Source organism: Coregonus clupeaformis, unplaced genomic scaffold (assembly GCF_020615455.1).
Source record: "Coregonus clupeaformis isolate EN_2021a unplaced genomic scaffold, ASM2061545v1 scaf0149, whole genome shotgun sequence".
In the NCBI taxonomy this organism is placed as follows: Eukaryota; Metazoa; Chordata; class Actinopteri; order Salmoniformes; family Salmonidae; genus Coregonus; species Coregonus clupeaformis.
In genome coordinates this window covers 405,504-423,107 of record NW_025533604.1, presented here as the reverse complement: position 1 = coordinate 423,107, position 17,604 = coordinate 405,504, and the positions used below count along the sequence as shown (strand labels likewise).

General features: G+C 43.5%; 1 long non-coding RNA gene across 1 annotated transcript; it reads left to right on the top strand.

The window, feature by feature from the left end:
• Positions 1-2,831: 2,831 nt before the first annotated feature.
• On the top strand, positions 2,832-16,666 carry LOC123483540. The gene is made up of 3 exons (XR_006658305.1): positions 2,832-2,867; positions 15,353-15,437; positions 16,626-16,666. It is a non-coding gene; the product is annotated as an uncharacterized LOC123483540 (long non-coding RNA).
• Positions 16,667-17,604: the final 938 nt, after the last annotated feature.

Sequence of the window (17,604 nt, the reverse complement as noted above, 5' to 3'; positions counted from 1 at the left end):
CTTCAAACCAAGCTGCTTACCTATTGCAGATTCAGTCTTCCCAGCCTGGTGCAGGTCTACAATTTTGTTTCTGGTGTCCTTTGACAGGTCTTTGGTCTTGGCCATAGTGGAGTTTGGAGTGTGACTGTTTGAGGTTGTGGACAGGTGTATTTTATACTGATAACAAGTTCAAACAGGTGCCATTAATACAGGTAACGAGTGGAGGACAGAGGAGCCTCTTAAAGAAGAAGTTACAGGTCTGTGAGAGCCAGAAATCTTGCTTGTTTGTAGGTGACCAAATACTTATTTTCCACCATAATTTGCAAATAAATTCATTACAAATCCTACAATGTGATTTTCTGGAGAAAAAAAAATCTTATTTAGTCTGTCATAGTTGACGTGTACCTATGATGAAAATTACAGGCCTCTCTAATCTTTTTAAGTGGGAGAACTTGCACAATTGGTGGCTGACTAAATACTTTTTTCCCCACTGTACCTGCCATCTTAAAGAAACATGGAGAAGTCTTTAATGGACAGCTGGGTAGTATGAACGACATTACAGGGAAGCTTACCATTAAGCCAGACAGCAAACCAACGTTTCTGAAAGCACGACCAAAAGTCAAGGCTGACTTGGAGGCTTTAGTCAAGAACAAAGTACTGGAGCCGGTCAGCATGAGTGAATGCATGAGCAACACCCATCTACCAGTCATTAACACTAGAACCACCTGGCCTTTCAGCTAGTAGGGATGGGTACTCGATCCTCGGGGTGTCACACTTTTCCCCCATCCCTAGCAAACACAGCTGATTAAACTAATCGCATTCTAAATTGAAGATTATGATTAGTTAATTATTGGAGTCAGGTGTGTTAGCTGGGCCTGGGGCAAAAGTGTGACACCAATCACGCCCAGAGGACTGGAGTTGCCCATCCCTGCACTAGAGCAAGGTGTGACACCAATCAGGCCCAGAGGACTGGAGTTGCCCATCCCTGCACTAGAGCAAGGTGTGACACCAATCAGGCCCCGAGGACTGGAGTTGCCCATCCCTGCACTATAGCAAGGTGTGACACCAATCAGGCCCCGAGGACTGGAGTTGGCCATCCCTGCACTAGAGCAAGGTGTGACACCAATCAGGCCCCGAGGACTGGAGTTGCCCATCCCTGCACTATAGCAAGGTGTGACACCAATCAGGCCCCGAGGACTGGAGTTGGCCATCCCTGCACTAGAGCAAGGTGTGACACCAATCAGGCCCCGAGGACTGGAGTTGCCCATCCCTGCACTATAGCAAGGTGTGACACCAATCAGGCCCCGAGGACTGGAGTTGGCCATCCCTGCACTAGAGCAAGGTGTGACACCAATCAGGCCCCGAGGACTGGAGTTGCCCATCCCTGCACTAGAGCAAGGTGTGACACCAATCAGGCCCAGAGGACTGGAGTTGCCCATCCCTGCACTAGAGCAAGGTGTGACACCAATCAGGCCCCGAGGACTGGAGTTGCCCATCCCTGCACTATAGCAAGGTGTGACACCAATCAGGCCCCCGAGGACTGGAGTTGCCCATCCCTGAACTATAGCAAGGTGTGACACCAATCAGGCCCCGAGGACTGGAGTTGCCCATCCCTGCACTAGAGCAAGGTGTGACACCAATCAGGCCCAGAGGACTGGAGTTGTCCATCCCTGCACTAGAGCAAGGTGTGACACCAATCAGGCCCCGAGGACTGGAGTTGGCCATCCCTGCACTAGAGCAAGGTGTGACAACATGGTTGATAAATAAACGCTTGATAAATAGTGCATAAACTATTGTAAAGGATTAATTGCATGAAGAAATATTTGTGGAAATATATTTTTTTTGTAACTTTAAAAAAAGTTAATTCTACAAAGTAAAAAATAAAATAAAAAAAGGCCTATATCCTATTTCTGTTTCCCTTATAATAAAAACATGACAGTGTAATCCATCTGATCAACTTCATTTGTAGATTCAATTAGTAATAGAGTTATAGTACTTAATAAAGTCCATTTACAGTTTATTTTGACAAAGTACAAATCAAAAAAAGTATAATAATAATAATATAACTAGCCAGCTGCTCAGGTGAAATTATTTGCTGTATTCATAATCAAAAGCACCAGTGCATTAACAATTGTAAAGGATGAATTGCATAAATAAATATTTGTGGAAATATATTCATGACAAGATATAAAACAATAATGTGTTGATTGTATCAGACACTGTACCGAGCCTTTACACATGAACCAATCACGTCTTCTCTTTATGCTTCAGGTCCACAGTCAGCACACAGCTTCGGGGCTTTGTGTGAGCAAGCCCCCACAAACAAATCGGTTGCCCTGCACACAGTTTTATGGGACTTTTTCAGTCCGCACTTACTTACTTGACATTGTGTCTCCTTTTTCCCCAGTGGGAGCTGTGGTTCTTGGGGAAGAGGGAGAACAGGACCTGCTGTCTTGCCATTGTGTCTTTTTCCCCAGTGGGAGCTGTGGTGCTTGGGGAAGAGGGAGAACAGGACCTTGACATTGTGTCTATTTTTTTTGGCTCCACGTGTCTCAAAACCACAGTCTCAAACAGTCTCTCACCTGCTGGTCTGGTTTCATCTTTCCCCAGATATGGAAAGACATTGAGCAAGTTGGTTTCAACATCCGCTGCTAACCAAAACTGAAGTCACATGCATCATTATCAGTTTCTATCTGGTTTCTATTGGCCATTCATCCATTGGCGACAGAATAGCTATTTTAATTTGATTATGTTACTAGTTTTGCTTAGTAGCCAGAGCAATGCTCTGGTCATGTGCTAAATGAATGAACAGCAGGGATGTTGGTGAAAAAAAGTGACATTTGGAAATAGAGCTGCACCTCTTGAATGTTGAGAGTTATTTGATAAAGGTAAGTGTCATAGAAACTGCAGAATATGCTCTTTCAGATACAGCACTATATAGAAATCACAATGTTTTACCTGCATGTGACTCTGAAGGAGGATTTGATAAAGAGATGCTCTTTTCCCTGCATCTGTCAATTACAAGATGCGTCCATCTCTTCATGTACAATTTGACAACTGATAATATTGTCACTCATCAGATTATTGTCAATGTAATCTGGTCTATAGGCTAACTCTTATCATGTGTGAAATGAGTTGAGGTATAGTTCAGGTGTAGTTTTGATGGGCCGGCTGTGAGGCTGACTGGCATCAGTTTGTTTCCCGCTCATCAACTTTGATAGAGTCAAGGATATGTTTTGCATTATTCTAAAGGCCTTCTGCAACATGTAGCATGTTTTCATTTCCCACAATACATTTGATTAGTAATAGAGTTATAGAAAATAAATCCGTCCCATTTACAAAGTAAAACATAAAAGAGAAATGTATCAACCCACAAGGCGTGTGGTCAAATGATTTGCTGCTGATAAACAGGCATATGTTACACCCCTGAAAAAGGGAAGAAATAATCACGAACGTGACGCAGTTATGTTTCCTCACTGACAAATTTAGTGTAATGAGAAAAAGACCGCGATTCCCCCAGGAAGTTGGGTGGAGACCAGAGCAATCGATCTCAGGCTCATAGATTAAGAGCATTTAGTAGATCACAGATGAACACTTTTACCCTTAAATTAGGCACCACAAACTAAAGTAGTCAATATAACATTTACACATTCCTCTTACAATATTAACCCTTTGACTCTTGACGGATTTTAAACACATTTATGCATTTTATCAATCTCTATGAACTAGTACTGGATGCATAATCTTTTAACCTTAGATATTTTAAGATCCTTACATACCATGAACTTACTAATACTTTTAGTGTATAACAGGCTATGAATATGTCCTTTAACCTGTCACACTCTCCCCGACAAAATAAATGTTGTCCCAACATTACCAACATTATCTTCTTAAACAGTCTATAAGCACTGGACGTAGAAAATCCTCTTCTGTAAGCTAGTCCTTGAGCAGAGGTCAAAGTTCACAGTTCAAATAGAACCAAGAAGTTATATTCACAGTCCATATCTGTTGACCAGCTGTATAAACAGTCCATAAGCAGTCTTTTCTCATACTATTGTCAACAGTCCATCAGTTTTAATGATCTATATGCATAGTCTGCTAATTGTCTTGTGAAAGTCTGTGAAATCAGTCAGTAGTCCATGGTCAAACATGTCAACTCTGTCTGTGGCCTCAAGTTTGCTGAAGTCCATACATGTAGGGTGGCTGAAGGTAATATCGCTGTAGTGATGGCAGCCATGGAACCAGTCCTGGTGCAGGGTAGACAGGGAACAACTGTGGCTGTGGCTGTATACTGTAGCAGGAAGGGATACCAAGCTGATCATAGGTGATACGTCTTGGAGGGTGTCTCTCTCTTTGTGGCAGCTGGTAAGCTGGTTCCTCAGGTTCAGCAGCAGCAGTTAATGAAGGAAAGGCACTTAGTGGACGATCATCAGGCACATTTTCAGCAGGCAAGTTCATCTCCTCAGCAGGCAGTTCTTTAACTGTTGTTTTCTCCTCCAGCTGATTTTCAACAAGCGGCTGTGCTGGTAGCATATCAGGAACTGGCACCGCAACTGTTTGTTTCACTGGTGGGGGCCTGTTTTCCGACTCTCTCGGCTGGTTCAGCATACCTCTCAGGTACTGTAGGAAATGTGGGGACCTGTAGCGGCTCATGATGAAGGTCATATTCATCCCCGCTGTCTTCATCAGAATCTAGAGGCTGTGATCCAGGCTGATGTCTCTTTTTCTTACTTTTGTCATCTTTAGTCATTTCTGGTTGTCTCTCAAAAGGTAAGTGGTCACAGGACATGAGCAGGTTTCTGTGCAGGACCCGGGAGCGTCCCCTACCCTTTTCTGGTCTCAACTCATAAATCGGCAGGTCTGAACCCATTTGTCTCACTACTGTGTGAATTTGATCTTCCCAATAGTTACGGAGTTTGCCTGGTCCTCCTCTTGGTGTCAGGTTTTTAATCAGAACTCGCTCGCCAGGCTGTAGCACTGAACTCCTAACTTTAGTGTCATAGTACTTTTTACTTCTTTCAGCAGCTTTCTGAGCATTTTCATTTGCAATGGCGTATGCTTCTTCCATTCCTCGTTTCCAGTTCTCCACGTAGTCTCGCTGGTTACTGGAACCTGCCTCTGTGCACAATCCAAAGAACATATCAACTGGAAGCCTGGGTGATCTCCCAAACAGAAGATAAAATGGTGAATAGCCAGTCACTTCGCAACGGGTGCAGTTATAGGCATAAACCAGTTTGTTTAGAGACTCCTTCCAGTTTGACTTTTGTGTCTCAGTTAGTGTCTTTAGCATTTGCAACAATGTTCTGTTCATTCGTTCCACTTGACCGTTCCCCATCGGGTGGTAGGGTGTTGTTCTGGACCCCGCCATGCCACTGAGTTTCTTTAACTGATGGAACAACTGATTTTCGAATTCTCCCCCCTTGGTCATGGTGGATGCGTGGAGGGGAACCCAAACTTCAGGGCAAAGTCATTGAAGATGAGATTTGCAGCAGTTTTTCCTGACTTTGATGTGGTGGCGTAGGCTTGAGTGTAACGTGTAAAATGATCAACAATCACGAGGATGTACTCATATCCCCCTTTGCATCTGTCGAGATGGAGGAAATCTATACATACCAGTTCAAATGGCTGTGTTGTCACAATGTTTGTCAGAGGAGCTCTTGTTTCATGGCCTGGCTTTTTCTGCTTGACACAGCTACAAGTTTTAGTCACATAGTGCTCAATGTCAGATTGCATATAAGGCCAGAAGAAGCGGTCACGTACTAGTGATACAGTGCGGTCAGTACCTTGGTGTCCCATGTTATTGTGCAACTCTTCCATCACTTTACCTTTGTACTGCTCTGGTAGAACTAACTGCTTGCGGGCTGTAGTGATTCTGTACAGAATACCATCACTGTCGATTGTCAATTTGTCCCATTCTCTGAATAGGCATTTTGTCTTTGGACTGAATTCCTTTTGCTCTTTAACTGGCGGTTTGGAACCAGACAGCTTGAAATCGAGCACAGGACGGATGACCGGATCAGACTCTTGTGCCTCTCTTATCCCCTCTTTTGGGATCGAGCTGATTGTTGCTGTAGTTGTCTCACCTTCAGCTGATACTGACATAGATGCAGCTGAAATTGACCAAGGCACAAAAGGCTCTTTCTGTACCTCTACTGCTTGTATAGTGGCGGCAATGGTGTCTGGTGGAAGCTCCTCAGAACATTCTCTCATCAGTGACTCTACATCCAGTGGCATCCTCGACAAAGCATCTGCATCACCGTTCTCTCTGCCTGGCCTGTACTTTATTGTAAAGTGGAAATCAGCCAATTCTGCAACCCACCTGGAAGTGGTTGCGTTCAGTTTTGCAGTAGACAGAATGTAGCTGAGCGGGTTGTTATCACTGTATACAGTGAAGGTCGGAGCATAGTACAAATAATCATGGAACTTATCAGTGATTGCCCATTTTAGAGCTAGAAATTCTAGCTTGCCAGAGTGGTAGTGATAGTTCTTCTCAGCTGCTGTTAAGGTTCGAGAGCCATAAGCAATGACCCTAAGCTTCCCATCTTGCTCTTGATAAAGAACTGCTCCCAAGCCTTGGTGTGACGCATCAGTGTGTACAACAAATGGCTGAGTGAAGTCAGGGAAACCTAAGACTGGTGGGTGAAGCAGACACTCAATCAGCTGTTCAAGTGCCTGTTGATGCTGGTCAGTCCACAGGATTGGCTTGTTTGAGGGCACCACATGACTTACTTTCTTTGTTTTTGCTTTCCGTGGGTGGTCAGGTAATTTCTCTGAATCTGCTTTCAGGAGGTCATACAGACAGCTGGCCCTCCTAGAAAAGTCCTTGATGTACTGTCTGTAGTAAGTGAGTAAACCAAGCATTTTTTCTGAGCTGGCCCACAGTCTGTGGTCTGATCTCTTTCAATGCTCTTACTGCTTCAAAATCGGCTGGGTCAACTTTGCTGCCGTCTGCAGACACTATTCTGCCCAAATAACGGACCTGGGGGTTTAAAGAGATCACACTTACTTGGCTTGAGTTTGATGCCATACTCTCTGAGACGCTGCAAAACCTTTTGCACATCATTCACATGGCTGTCGAAAGTTTTACTGAAAACTAGCGTGTCGTCCAGATAAGGAATGCAGATGTTGTCCCGGAGCCCTTCCAAACATTCCTCCATACAACGCTGAAAAGCTGCAGGAGCGTTCATGAGGCCGAATGGCATACGTATCCACTCATAGAGTCCCCATGGGGTCACAAATGCTGTCAGTGATCTGCTTTCTTCAGAGATGAACCCTTGGTGATATGCTTTTCCCTGATCTAAAAGGGAGAACCAGGAATTACCACCTAAACTGTCCATGATGTCCTGGACCCGAGGGATGGGCTGGCGGTCGGGATGTGTCTTTCTGTTCAGGTCTCTGTAATCTATACACAACCGGAGGGTCCCGTCCTTCTTCCTAACGCACACGACAGGTGAAGAATATGAAGAGTTTGACTTCCTAACCCAACCCTGGGCTATGAGGTCATGAAGGTAACCCTTCATCTCCTGATACAGTGGCCTGGGCACTGACATGTATGTGCGCTTGACTGGTTCAGAGTCCTTTAGAGAAATAGTCATTTTCAATCGTTCAATGCAGCCAATGTCATTGTCTGATCTGGAGAAGGAGTGACACTCTTCTCTAAGCATTTTCCTAACAACCTCTCTCTGTTCTTCGGTTAGGTGACTTAAACCTACTGGTGGATCCCACTGTTCAGTAGCAGTACATGGAGTTTGAACACTAGTGTGATTCACTGTGGCTGGGGTGACAGCTTTTTCAAAGACTTGGGCAGGTAACACAGTCATAATGGTTTGTACTGTACCGGATTATGGTGCGTCCTAGCAGGGCAATGTCGTGGTCAGTGGGGTTAGAGACATCAAGCATGACAACTGGAAAAACACCTTTCTTAACTCTGACTAGTGTGTCAAAGAACTCAAGTTCATCTGGCCACTGCGGGTTCAGGTCTGGCTGGAAAAGCATTGTCATGTCATCTTTGAAAGGCTGGGAAGCTACCCGGCACTCAATCTGAATGCTACTGTGTTTTGGTACAGCAACCTTCTCTTTCTTGGTCTTCACTGCGTATTCATCTGTCTGTTCTGCGCTAACAGCCTGTATAAAAGCCCTCACCTTATTTCTTTTGAGGCTTGGGAAAGCTTTTTTCACTGTACTGTACCGTTTAGTCTTTTCGGTCATTGTCAGGATGTGCTCAATAACATTGAAACCTATGATGGGATGAGATAGGTGACAGCCTTTCATTACCAGCACTGGGATGATCAGTTCCTTCGTTTGGTCAGTTTCAGAGGCTAGCCGAAAAGTTGTTTCAATCCATCCCAGGTACGGCATTTCAGTCCCATTTGCTGCCGTCAATCTTAGATCATCAGGTGAGTCCAGAATTTCTGAAACATCCCTCAGCCTTGCGTTTGGGAGAGATTCCGCTTTCCATCGTTCATCAATGACCGATACCTGAGAGCCTGTGTCCCATAGAGCTTGGAGGTGGTGGCGATTCAGGTGACACTCAACAAGGCACTGTCTACCGACTAGCGAGGTGACCTTATGGGGGTGGCAACCTTGAGCTAGGGATGGTAAAGAGTGGGCATTTTCTTCTGTACAGGAAAGCTTTTCACAGGTAGAGTCCATTTTCAGGTGAGTGCATTTTTCCTTATGTTTAGTCCAATGTTGGTTTTGACATCCTTTGGAACAGTACAGTGTCTCTTTACATGATGAACATTGTTTCAGGTTCTCAAATGAATCTTCTCTGGCACAATTTGCACATTTCTGGGACTTTTTGGTAGCTACGGTTAACACTTGTCCCTCAGCGGTAACCCTTCCCGTTTAAAGGGGCCTCTTTGGATGGTCTGACTCCCCGGATTTTACATCCAGCTTGAAAATGTTCCCCACTCCCACATCGGAAGCAGTGTGTGCAGCGTGCATCTGTTCTGGCCTGCTGGCAGACAAAACACCTCCTTGGAGCTTGAGCAGAGCGGTTGGTATACAGGTTAGGTGCATATTGATACTGCGCAGGGTCAGGTGCTTGGGGCTGACTGTAGTTGCTGTAATACTGCTGCTGGGAAACAGGTGGCTGGGGGTCCCTATCTGGCCTCCTAACTGGAAGTGGGGGCATGGGCATAAGGCGATGACTGAAACATAGGCTGCTGTAATGTCTCCTTAATCTGAGCAATCTCTGCACTGAGACCTTTTAGGGAAGCTACACCTGTCTTAAGTTCAGCTAACTCTGTTAACAGTTCTGCGGGTATCTTAGCTTTGGCTTCCTTCACAGGACACTTTGCAGATGGCGTATCTTCTAACTGAACTACACTTACAGTTGTAGCAGGCTGTGGGGCATTAAAACGCTTTTTGTTTCGTCTTTCTATCTCATTAGCACAAGCAATGTTAAGCTTCTCTAGCAAAACCTCATCTGATGTTTCGCTATCAAGCAGGAGAGGCTGCATGTCTATCCTGATACTGTCACTCTGGAGACCTGTAAGGACTGTGTGTAAACACATGCGCTGGACTAGGGCAGGGTCATACTTAAGCCCTGATTCTGACTCCTGGGACGCAAATAGTACTTTCTGCCTCAAATCTAAGACACGCATCAGGAAGCTTTGAGGGGTCTCCTTGCTATGCTGTGCTTCTGAAGCTAGCTGTTTGTAAAGCTCTGTTGCACTCTTCTCTTGGAAGTGGGAACGCAGGATGCATCTAAGTGTGGGAAGAGTTAGCTGGGGTTTACCTTCCAAGTAGCTGCGTAGCTGTGAGCCTGGAGAAATAGCCCTGATTACTGCGTCTACTATTTCTACCTCAGGATAGCCTCTGTTAAGTCCATTCTCAATCTGATGGGCAAGGCTGGAAAAAGTCAGTTTATCTTTCTGGCCCGGTTCACCTATCTGACCAGAAATTTTTAACTCTTTGCGCCAGTATGAGCCGGGCTGTGCACTGGGTGAGAGCTGCATGCTCCTCTGAAGATGGGCAGGGGGTTGGGGCTGGCGCAGAGAATCACTGGCTTGGTCTGCAGTACTCTGCTCAGTTCCCACCCCCTTGTTGTGGGGTTACAGTTCTCAGTCCCTCTATTCTGTGATGTGTTCTGGCTGTTTCAATATCATGGTCAGTTTGCCCTGTCTTGCTATCTATGCCACTGATCATCTCTGTCATTTTGTCTTTAAGTAACAATAATTCCGACATGCCGCCATCTTCTAACTCTGCAACTTCCTCTCTTTCAAGGAACATCATAATGTGAGTCATCAGTGATATGCGGGATTTGTCTTGAACATCTCTTCTCTGTTCGCCTGATATGTCAAGGAAATCACATACGTCTAGTAACTTGTCTTTAGTCAGGGTGTGCAATTCTCCTACTACCTCTTCCTGTAGTTCTTCCAAGGCGGTTGTCATGTTGACAGGACAGGAGGAACCTTTACTGTGCAGGAGTTGACTCTGAATTAGGTGGTCCTTACTGTCTCTGATGGTCTCTCAACGGCCTCAGTTGACACGTACTAACCCCCAACTTCCAGCTCCCCTCGAACAGCAACACTTTCCTCACTGCAGCCTGCCTGGGTTGTTATGTAGGGATTTAGCTGGCTCGGAATTCAGCGACCAGGATGTGGAAGCCGGACATCTGAGCAGCAATCTCAGCGGAGCCTCCAAAATGTTACACCCTGAAAAAGGGAAGAAATAATCACGAACGTGACGCAGTTATGTTTCCTCACTGACAAATTTAGTGTAATGAGAAAAAGACCGCGATTCCCCCAGGAAGTTGGGTGGAGACCAGAGCAATCGATCTCAGGCTCATAGATTAAGAGCATTTAGTAGATCACAGATGAACACTTTTACCCTTAAATTAGGCACCACAAACTAAAGTAGTCAATATAACATTTACACATTCCTCTTACAATATTAACCCTTTGACTCTTGACGGATTTTAAACACATTTATGCATTTTATCAATCTCTATGAACTAGTACTGGATGCATAATCTTTTTTAACCTTAGATATTTTAAGATCCTTACATACCATGAACTTACTAATACTTTTTAGTGTATAACAGGCTATGAATATGTCCTTTAACCTGTCACACATAACACAAACTCATCATTACACTATTGTTCTAAATGAATTCAACATCTGCACCCTCCTTATCATTCAGTTAGGCCTAATTTAAATTCAATTGTGAAGTAAGGTGCAAAACTATCGCCCATTCATCCATTTATCATTTATTCAGTGAGGAAAGAGAGACTCATTAGTGGCGCATTGTCTTGGCAGATTAAGTTGGGAATAGGTGTGAAAACAACGGGTAACAAGGCATAGAATACTTTTCTGTTCGTGATGTAAAAATTCTGACAAATGAGCAGTGTAAAATACAAACATTTAGGAAGAGTCAGGGAGCAGGACATAGGTTTTTTTGGGGTCTGATTCTGGTGTTTAAAAGGCAATTCCACCACTTTTCAACCTCATATTCATCCTCTCCAGCACCACAACAGTGTCTATATTTGTGAAAACAGCACGTTTCTATGATCTGTAGTTAAAAAGACAAGAAGAAAAGTCTTTACAAAATGTGACATAAAAGTAAACCCAGTGATTTCCACCTGCAGTGAGTTTCTAGTTTCCAGTCCAATGGAGTAAACCCAGTGATTTCCACCTGCAGTGAGTTTCTAGTTTCCAGTCCAATGGAGTAAACCCAGTGATTTCCACCTGCAGTGAGTTTCTAGTTTCCAGTCCAATGGAGTAAACCCAGTGATTTCCACCTGCAGTGAGTTTCCTAGTTTCCAGTCCAATGGAGTAAACCCAGTGATTTCCACCTGCAGTGAGTTTCTAGTTTCCAGCCCAATGGAGTAAACCCAGTGATTTCCACCAGCAGTGAGTTTCTAGTTTCCAGCCCAATGGAGTAAACCCAGTGATTTCCACCTGCAGTGAGTTTCTAGTTTCCAGCCCAATGGAGTAAACCCAGTGATTTCCACCTGCAGTGAGTTTCTAGTTTCCAGCCCAATGGAGTAAACCCAGTGATTTCCACCAGCAGTGAGTTTCTAGTTTCCAGCCCAATGGAGTAAACCCAGTGATTTCCACCTGCAGTGAGTTTCTAGTTTCCAGCCCAATGGAGTAAACCCAGTGATTTCCACCTGCAGTGAGTTTCTAGTTTCCAGTCCAATGGAGTAAACCCAGTGATTTCCACCTGCAGTGAGTTTCTAGTTTCCAGTCCAATGGAGTAAAACCAGTGATTTCCACCTGCAGTGAGTTTCTAGTTTCCAGCCCAATGGAGTAAACCCAGTGATTTCCACCTGCAGTGAGTTTCTAGTTTCCAGTCCAATGGAGTAAACCCAGTGATTTCCACCTGCAGTGAGTTTCTAGTTTCCAGTCCAATGGAGTAAAACCAGTGATTTCCACCTGCAGTGAGTTTCTAGTTTCCAGCCCAATGGAGTAAAACTCAGTGATTTCCACCTGCAGTGAGTTTCTAGTTTCCAGTCCAATGGAGTAAACCCAGTGATTTCCACCTGCAGTGAGTTTCTAGTTTCCAGTCCAATGGAGTAAACCCAGTGATTTCCACCTGCAGTGAGTTTCTAGTTTCCAGTCCAATGGAGTAAACCCAGTGATTTCCACCTGCAGTGAGTTTCTAGTTTCCAGTCCAATGGAGTAAACCCAGTGATTTCCACCTGCAGTGAGTTTCTAGTTTCCAGCCCAATGGAGTAAACCCAGTGATTTCCACCTGCAGTGAGTTTCTAGTTTCCAGCCCAATGGAGTAAACCCAGTGATTTCCACCTGCAGTGAGTTTCTAGTTTCCAGTCCAATGGAGTAAACCCAGTGATTTCCACCTGCAGTGAGTTTCTAGTTTCCAGCCCAATGGAGTAAACCCAGTGATTTCCACCTGCAGTGAGTTTCTAGTTTCCAGTCCAATGGAGTAAACCCAGTGATTTCCACCTGCAGTGAGTTTCTAGTTTCCAGTCCAATGGAGGGGATTTTATTGCTCCCCACACCACTGCACATCTGATTGGGTTTGAAAATCACTGGTTTTAAAATGTTTAAACTTTTAAATTAGGTATTTTTAACTTTATATATTTTTCTACAAAACTTAGAAATGCACAATTTTTACATATGATCTTATATTATTTTTACGGCTGCATTGGACCTTTAAAGGTAGTTTTTTTATATATATAGTTTGCCTCCACAGCAACATGGACACCTGCACGCTATAGGAGGACAGGCTCATTGTAAAGACTGGAATGGAATCAATAGAGCGGTATCAAACACTTCATTTATTTATTCAATTTCAGCCATAAAAATGAACCCGTCCTCCTATAGCTCTTCCCACCAGCCTCCTCTGGGAAATGTCTCTGTTCTGGTAAAAGAGAAGTAGATAGTATCACATCTTGTTTTTGTTGTATCTACATGTATCTTCATTAAACCACAGGTTCTGTTCTTGAGACGGATGGGGAAGAGTGGGGTGGAAAGGCTTTTGCAACACTACTTTAGTTAGCACAACCTTGTGACTAATTTAACTTCCTGTTTGAGATACTTGGGAGAAATTCAATGTTATCTTTCTACCTTCCCAATACCTTCCCCATGTCTCATATTCACTGTTATCTTTCTACCTTCCCAATACCTTCCCCATGTCTCATATTCACTGTTATCTTTCAACCTTCCCAATACCTTCCCCATGTCTCATATTCACTGTTATCTTTCAACCTTCCCAATACCTTCCCCATGTCTCATATTCACTGTTATCTTTCAACCTTCCCAATACCTTCCCCATGTCTCATATTCACTGTTATCTTTCTACCTTCCCAATACCTTCCCCATGTCTCATATTATTTAGTGTACAGTTCAGAGATGGCTTGATGTGGTGAGCAGCATAGAGTGTATAGTCCTTTAGTCTCTATGGACCAGATGGTAGTGTACAGTTCAGAGATGGCTTGATGTGGTGTGCAGCATAGAGTGTATAGTCCTTTAGTCTCTATGGACCAGATGGTAGTGTACAGTTCAGAGATGGCTTGATGTGGTGAGCAGCGTAGAGTGTATAGTCCTTTAGTCTCTATGGACCAGATGGTAGTGTACAGTTCAGAGATGGCTTGATGTGGTGTGCACCATAGAGTGTATAGTCCTTTAGTCTCTATGGACCAGATGGTAGTGTACAGTTCAGAGATGGCTTGATGTGGTGAGCAACGTAGAGTGTATAGTCCTTTAGTCTCTATGGGCCAGATGGTAGTGTACAGTTCAGAGATGGCTTGATGTGGTGAGCAGCATAGAGTGTAAAGTCCTTTAGTCTCTATGGACCAGATGGTAGTGTACAGTTCAGAGATGGCTTGATGTGGTGAGCAGCATAGAGGGCATAGTCCTTTAGTCTCTATGGACCAGATGGTAGTGTACAGTTCAGAGATGGCTTGATGTGGTGTGCACCATAGAGTGTATAGTCCTTTAGTCTCTATGGACCAGATGGTAGTGTACAGTTCAGAGATGGCTTGATGTGGTGAGCAGCGTAGAGTGTATAGTCCTTTAGTCTCTATGGACCAGATGGTAGTGTACAGTTCAGAGATGGCTTGATGTGGTGTGCACCATAGAGTGTATAGTCCTTTAGTCTCTATGGACCAGATGGTAGTGTACAGTTCAGAGATGGCTTGATGTGGTGAGCAGCGTAGAGTGTATAGTCCTTTAGTCTCTATGGACCAGATGGTAGTGTACAGTTCAGAGATGGCTTGATGTGGTGAGCAGCATAGAGTGTATAGTCCTTTAGTCTCTATGGACCAGATGGTAGTGTACAGTTCAGAGATGGCTTGATGTGGTGAGCAGCATAGAGTGTATAGTCCTTTAGTCTCTATGGACCAGATGGTAGTGTACAGTTCAGAGATGGCTTGATGTGGTGTGCAGCATAGAGTGTATAGTCCTTTAGTCTCTATGGGCCAGATGGCCAGTTGGTGAGGGCCACAGCATGGGGAAAGAAACTGGGATGGGGGTCTATAACATCCAATCACATAGGTTTACAGCAGCGGACAGTTGCAACATCATTGCTAATAATGCAAACTGCCTTGGTTTAGATAAAGACAAGTTCTGTACAGATGTAGGATCTTACTTTAATCAGCCTGTTGCAGGAGAACTAAAACGTGTTCTGTATTTGAGGGTTAAAAAGGCTTCTGAAGTTTGTAATTTCCACTTTTCCACCTTTCCCTTTTGAAAAATGTCAATTCATTATAATTCATATAATAATTCAAATGTCGTGTTGCTTCAGGGTTATTTTCCTGCTGTAGCAAATGGGCTCAAATTAAGATCCTACATCTGTAGCAATGTACCTGTCTTTAATGTACATGGCTATATTAGGAGGACAGGATTCTCTTTACACCATTGTTTCTTGACCATTTGACATATTTTATTTACTGTTGTTTAGGCTGGTTGAATGAGTTCCCTATGAGAGGCTACTTCATCTGCAAGAAAACAGGCGGCCGCACCAGTTTCCTCATATGAAATTAAAAGTAAGTGTGTAGCCTACGCACTTACAAAATGGATGTTGAAACTGTGGGATACATTTCTCGGCAACATTAAAATTAGGGTAAATGTGTTGATTTGAAGGAAAGACGGGCAGACTCTGGTAAGTCTAGGCTACATAGAACTATTATATAAGAAAGTTAGGTCGTTTACAGACATTCAATAGTCAGAGTAGGTTTGATATATGATCACTTATCATGCTGACCAACCTGATGGTCTCTGTTGGAAATGTGAAACATATCATGCCTAGGCTACATGCTCTGTCCTGCTACTGGTAGGCCTGTAACGTTATGGGAACTGATCTGAACAGGTTTAGGCTGGTCATCTAGGATATGTAGGCTATAGCTGAGGTATAGACCTCCATCTGTATCAGGACTAGGCTCCTGCTACTGTTACTGTTATAACGTTATGGGAACTGATCTGAACAGGTTTAGGCTGGTCATCTAGGATATGTAGGCTACATCCAAGTACAGTACCAGTCAAAAGTTTGGACACACCTACTCATTCCAGGATTTGTCTTTATTTTTACTGTTTTCTACATTGTAGAATAATAGTGAAGACATCAAAACTATGAAATAACACATACACATATTGCTCATGCCTAGGCTACATGCTCTGTCCTGCTACTGGTAGCCCTGAAATGTTATGGGAACTGATCTGAACAGGTTTAGGCTGGTCATCTAGGATATGTAGGCTATAGCTGAGGTACAGAACTCCATCTACATATCACTAACAAACCACTATTATATATTATAACCTAGCCTACTTTACATAATATAAATCTCCTAGTTGCAAAAATACTTTCTGAATGTATCAATGATTTCCCCTCAGATCAATCATGCCCGTTTTAGCCCTTCTGTCTACATTCTCAGATTGAAAGACAATAAATCGCCTACTTTTAATTAATACAAATAAGTGTGAGACATGGCCTTGTGTTACTGCACTGTCTATAACTACCTTAACAAACAGTGACTTATTATTATTATTGACAGTTAACATGGAGAAGAGATGTCACAACCAGATGTTCATGTGATTGCATTAAATAGCCTGACTGTTTCGATATGTCTGTTAGTAAATGTTTTATTTCTAAGAGATTATGAATAAGAGAACAATGGAAATTCTAGAATGAGTTGTCACTGTGTTCACCACAACCAACATGCTGCTTCTCTGTTTAGGGGTCAGTGGTCTAAAATGAGTCTCTCTGGGGAGAGAGAGGAGTGGGGCCCTGCCTCTAAAATGAGTCTCTCTGGGGAGAGAGAGGAGGGGGGCCCTGTCTCTAAAATGCGTCTCTCTGGGGAACATGACACCAAAGCTAAGAGGTGAGATGACAATTTTATGAAGAATTTATTGATTTTATTTACAAAATAAATAGCTATCTTAAGATGAATGCACTTACTGTAAATCACTCTGGATTAGAGTATCTGCTAAATCAGGAGTTCTCAATCCGGGGTCAGCGGAGGTACTGCAGGGGTTCTGCAGCACCCTGACTGGACTCGTTGCAATGGAAGACATTTGAAAGAATTTTAATACGACCACGACCACTTTGCCTACTCTTCATTATTGCCTAATATAATGGAATGCATATTTCTTTAACCAATTCTGATGGTTGTTACAAGCAGAATTTTGACAATATTACCATTATACCAACACACTCTTCACACCCGATTAACAACTCTAAATAGCTTTGGCATCGTAGGCTTCAAGGTCCCTTTCGTAGGCTTCAGGGTCCCTTGTCAATAATGTTGCCTACAAAGTTGCATACAATGTTCATTTTCATCGAACACATATTTCGCCCTAGATGCCTTCAATTGCCCAATTTATAGCCATGGCCAATTTATGATTCCATTTTTAACAACGTGATGTTGCGCTCCAAAGGGATAACTTGAAAAAACATGATGTAGGTAATTAAATAATCAAAAGAAAAACGTGTTTATTATACACTTAGAAAAGAAGGTTCCTTAAAGAACCAAAAGGGCTTCTATGACTTCCTTAATATATGGAACCACTAAAAGTTAGATATATTTTTGGGTTTAGTGAAGAAGAACCTCTAGAGTTCTGATCAACGAAAGGTGGTCAGATCAAGCCCGCCTGTTTTTTCCAGCGCCCGGCCCGTGTTTCAAACCAGCCACCTTTCTGCCATAGGTGTTACGGTCC